The sequence below is a fragment of the Tupaia chinensis genome, unplaced genomic scaffold, assembly GCF_000334495.1.
Source record: "Tupaia chinensis unplaced genomic scaffold, TupChi_1.0 Scaffold144415_1, whole genome shotgun sequence".
NCBI lineage: Eukaryota > Metazoa > Chordata > Mammalia > Scandentia > Tupaiidae > Tupaia > Tupaia belangeri.
Genome location: NW_006204275.1, coordinates 2,433 through 8,011, shown reverse-complemented (window position 1 = coordinate 8,011; position 5,579 = coordinate 2,433). Strand labels below are relative to the sequence as shown.

At 38.5% G+C, this 5,579-nt stretch overlaps 1 pseudogene; it reads left to right on the top strand.

The window, feature by feature from the left end:
• Nucleotides 1-545: 545 nt before the first annotated feature.
• Nucleotides 546-2,010, top strand: LOC102485318 (28S ribosomal protein S31, mitochondrial pseudogene; annotated as a pseudogene).
• The last annotated feature ends 3,569 nt before the right edge of the window (nucleotides 2,011-5,579 follow it).

Below are 5,579 nucleotides of genomic sequence, written 5' to 3'. Positions count from 1 at the left end.
GGAAAGAGTTACACCAAGAAATTAAACTCCTTGAGGGTTAACATAGGTGTTTTGTTTTTCTGTTGACTTTATGACACTTGGACACATAGGCATTTTTTTGTACATCTCCCAGTAGGGCATGACTGTGATGGAATCCCTTCTCCATTTCTCCACGGCATCAGGATATTGGAATGCACACACATGTACACAGTGTTTATTTTGGAGAGGTTTTCATATAGGGTGTGTGTGCTCGCCAGACAGACAGAGACAGACAGAGAGACAGAAAGTGAGAAATCACCCCTCAGGGGGAATGGCCACACCGCAATCCCTTCTCCTCCATTCTCCTCTCGGGATCTTGGGCATGCACGCACACGTGCCCGGCGTGAGTATTAAGCTACCGGGTCCAGGACGCGAACCACGGTCGACTACGTGGGAGTCCAGCGACATAGCCATTACGCTAACTGCTGGTTCCCATAGCAGGGTAATCTCAATATGAACTTACACCAAGTATATTTAAATTCCTTAAAGAAATAAAAGGCCTTTTTTATTCAGTTTGTTTCTTGGCAATGTTACCTAGAGTCTCAGCATTCCTACCTCTTTGTCCACTTTCCCACCACCCTTTGTCTTCTGGAAGCCTGGAGGCAATGGTGGCTATGGTCGTGCTACTGGCTGCTCCGCGAAAATAGTAAGGACAAAAAATAATCTCCAAAGGTATTTTGGTACCAACAGTGTTATCTACAGCAAGAAAGATGAGTAGTCTCTTCCAACAAATGAGATTTCCAAAAAGACTTCAGAGAGCCAAGAGAATGTCAAAGAAAATACAACAAAAGACTTCTTAGATATTATTAAGAGCATGAAATTTGAATTAAGTTCTGTAAATGTACAAACAACAAAGCCACCTAACAGAAGACCTCTTGCAAATTTGGAGGTTACAATTGGCAAGCTTAAGAAAACTACAGAAGATACAACAAAGAAGAGAAAGGAGCAGCTCAATCCTGAGTTAGTGGTGGCTCCATCTGCTGATGCAGAATCCCTCCCTTTCAACAAGCAGAGGACTAAATCAGAACTGCTCAGGCAGCTCCAGCAGCATGAGAAAGACGTGAGGGCACAGGTAGATGGAAAGAGATCTAAAATTAGTGTCAGGAACATAATATCATATGTGAAAGTTGCCAGATCTGTTACAGCTAGAGTTAGTACAAGACCAGAGCTTCAGATTTAGTTTGATGAAGGACTGGACAGTGACCTTGACCAGGAGAGAACGGCTGATCTTAGAAAACATCTTAGGAGAAATATATTCAAGGGGAAGAGTCTTAATATATTTTTTTCTTTTTTTGGAGAGGTCTTTGCTATAGGGCGCATGTGCTCGCCAGACAGACAGACAGAGAGATGGAAAGCGAGAAATCACCCTCCAGAGGGGATGACCATGCCACAATCCCTTCTCCTCCATTCACCTCTCTGGATCTTGGTCATGCACGCACACACGCCTGGTGTGAGTTTAAGCCACCAGATCTGGGACTCGAACCGTGGTTGACTATGTGGGAGTCCAGCAACACAGTCATTGCACTAACTGCTGGTCCCAAGAGTCTTAATATTTTTGACACTAAGGCAGTTACTGAAGAAGCACCTGAACCAGAGAGATCACCTTCACTTTGGGATGTGGAATTTGCTAAGCAGGTTGCCAGAGTCAATGAACAGCTTATTCCAAATGGGTTTGAAAAGATGAACCTGTAGGCAAAAGAAAGGAAGCTGTGGGAGTTCCCAATTACCAGTGAAGCAGGATTTCATGAAGATTGTTCAGAATTTCATGAACATGTATTTCTTTATAAATACCTAGAGGATTTTCCAAAACAAGGACCACTTCATGGAGCTGGTGGCTTGTGGCCTTTCCAAAAAGCCATATCTAAGTGTTAAACAGAAAGTCGAGCACATAGAATGGTTTAGGAATTATTTTTAATGAAAAAAAGGACATTCTGAAGAAAAGAGACATACAGTTCAATGAAAGACCATGGAAATTTTTATATCAAATTGCTGGCAACAAAAATAAAATAATTTTGCTAGTTTTCTTATAAATAAAAAAGAAATAAAGAAAATAATATTGTACAAATAGAATGAAATATGGTGAATTAAACAAAACAAAACAAGGCAGGCCAGCAGGTGGCTTAAAAGTGAAAGCACTGGAACCTACATAGCCAACTTAGGTTGGAGTCCCAGACCCAGTGGCTTGAAAATCATGCTGGGTGCATGTGTGTAGATGCTCAAAATCTCAAGAGGAGAATGGCAGAGAAAAGACCACTGTGTAGCCATCACTCCGAAGGATTGATTTCTCATTTTCCCTGTCTTTCTCTGTCTCTGTCTCTCTGTATTGAGCACATACCAAAAAAAGCCACTGTAAGTTAAGAAAAAATTAACATGATACATGAAAATAAAAATTTATGAAAATAAGATGCACTAACTGAAATAAAATTTTTACATCATATGCAGAGGAAAAAATACTAGGAGCAGGGATGAACAAAGTAATCAGAGAGTAGGCTAATTGGAAAGTAGTACTAAGAAAATTCTTTTTAATTTTCTTCTTTAATTAATTTATTAATTTATTTATTTTCATTTATATTTTACCACATGTCTTTACAGTATACATTTCTTTTTCAAACACAAAAACCATGCCTGTCAGTCAAGAACAGGATATTACTATATACATTATTATCAGCAAAAAGCTTCTCATTTTTTTAATCAAGCATATTTTTACCTGTTTTATCCTTCCCATTTCCCCTCCCTCCCTTCCTTATAAAACTTCTTTTTTCACATTTTATTGATTCACAGACAATAAAAAAGAAGAGAGTGAGGAAAGAAAAGCACAAAAGTAACTTTTAAAATGAATGCTATTGCGGCTAGCAGGTGGTGTGATTGTGAAGGTGCTGGGCTCCCACATGGTTGACTGTGGTTCACGTCCTGGACAGGGTAGCTTAAAAATTATGCTGGGCACGTGTGTGTGTCTGTGTGCATGCGTGTATAAAGACCCAGGAGGAGAATAAAGGAGAAGGGATTGTGATACAGCATTCTCTCCTGGGAGATGATTTCTCACTTTCCCTCTCACTATCTTGCTCTCTTTGGTGAGTGCATGTGCCCTACAGCATAAACTGAAAAAAAAATGTTATTTTGAATAGTCGCAAACACTAAACATTCTAAAAGGAAAACACAGTGAATGAAAGAAACTATAAATGTGGAAAACTAGTGAGGGATAAATTTCCAAACTAGAGCCAGATGTTTGCTTTCTTCTAACTTTTAAAATGTCCAGTGAATCCTAAGTTAATAACAATAATAAAATAATCTGTTGTTAAATGTTCTGTTGTCAGTATGAAGACTAAAGGGAATTTTATTTTCTCACAGTAACCACAGAAATAAAACAGATTACCTACCAAATGACAAAGAATAATAAAGCAAAACAAAGTTGGCATTGGATTTAGTTTGGGAAGTTTCCAGAAGCATTTGATAACCAATGTACTATAGGAGAAGATAGGCATATGAATATCTTGTTTGAAAGGGCTGCTGTAATCTGTCTTGCATTCTTTTTGTCTTCTTCCCTTAACCTTCCTGAAGTGAAGCAAGGGGAGATCAGACTTAACCATTTGTATGCTACTTAATTCTACTATGCCCTTCTCCTCTGCTGTCCTTGCCAGTATACTGCCCTCAACTGCCAATGACTTAATGACATTGATCCTGTACCATCAATTTTGACTTTATAGACCCAGGATCCTGAAATAGGTACTCTATTACAGACAATTTTTTCCCCCTGGATCCACTCATCTATTTTCCTGGCCATCATTTCTTCTCTATGTCTGCCTTGTCCCTCATCTGAATACACTTACCTGTACTCTAAACCAGCCATTGGGTCCCTGAAGAATTTCAGAGGACATTTATGCCTCCCCTTCAAGACCTGACCCAAAGTTATGATTTGTTTCTCTGTGTGTACCCCATGTTGTAACCAAAATGGCATCACCACATCCAGCTACTCAATCCAGAAGCTGTGGAATTATACTTGAGTCATTTTTTTTTATTTTTGTTTTAAAAATTTTTTAGCGTGATAATTAACAAGATTATAGGTGATTATAAAGGTGGAGCTAAGAGCCAGAGAAAAACTGAGCCTTTTAAAAAAAGTGTAAAAAGGAAAAATTAGAAAAAAAACAAAAAAGGAATAGAAACACTGTGCCTTTTAAAAAAGAATAAAAAGGCAAAATTACAGAAAAAAAGGAAGACAGAAGCAGGGAGAGACAGGAACCAATACACAGAGACAGAGACAGAAAGCCAGGGTGCATGGGGGGACTCCCTATCACTAGCTCATTTGTTGGAGGCTGAATTATCAGTAGAAAATCTTCATTCCCTGAAAAATCTACTTTGTTGGAGCCATGTGGAACCTTCTTGTGAAGGCCCGGCTTCTTCTGCCACTAGCTTGTTTGTTGGAGGCTGAATTATTGGTAGAAAATCTTCATTCCCTTAAAAATCTACTTCGCTGGAGCCATATGGAACCTTCTTATGCTAGAGTCATCTTTGAGTGGGTCATTCCAGAGTTTCATTCCCACATCCAATCCCACATCCAAATTGTGATGAATTCTCTTCATCATAAATTCACATCTCTCCACAGTCCAGGTCACCAGTTTCTATTCCCTGAACAACTCCAACAGCCTCCATCCTGGTTTTCCTAATTCTATTTTTGTCTGTCCCCATAAATTTTCCTCACTATAGTTAGGTTAATTGAAAAAGTGAATTAGATTATACTTTTTTTCTACTAAAATCATTTCAAGGCTTCCTCACTTCTCTGAGGTAAAACCCAAGATATTCAATAAGATCACGTCTACCTTTTCAACCCTCTTTTACATTCCTTTCCCTCTTCTACTATACTTTATGCTGATGGACCTTACTTCTCTTCTATATTTGTACCTAAATTTGTCTGCTGTGGTCTTTGGATAAGATTTTCCATCATCCTCAAGTACTGTTTCTCCCTCATAATCAGCTTTACTGTCACTCTTCCCATGTAAATCCTTCAGACTCCCCACAGTGTGGTTGGTGTTGTGACCAACTGTTTTTCTCTTTTATAGAAAGCTACAATTTTCTTTATAGACTTTAACATAGAGCTTAGAAGTATTCTGTATAGTTAAGATGACTGTCTCTTTTTTATTGGACTACAGCCATGTATAAATTACTGTATTCACCAATAGATATCCAGGTATTGAAACTATTCCTGAGGCAGTGAGTTGCTGAATAATTGCTTGCTGAAAAAAATAATTAAATAAAGATATGACTGCAAGTAAAACTCAAAATGTAAATACTAAAACAGTAACCACAGAAGACTGCATATTTCAAAGACACTCACAATATTTCCCACCCCAAATGCTCTTCTAGAACCTTGACACATATACATCAAAAGTGTGTTGAAATGTTTCTGTGTATTTTCTTTTAAGTGTGTGTGGTTCTTCAAAACGATGACTGCAAAGTCTCTGTCAAGCAGATTGTGCATCTTCCCTTTAGGGTCAGTCCCTGCACTTTACTTTGCCCATTGGGTAACATTACATTCTCCTGGTTATTCTTCATGGTTGTGTGTGTGT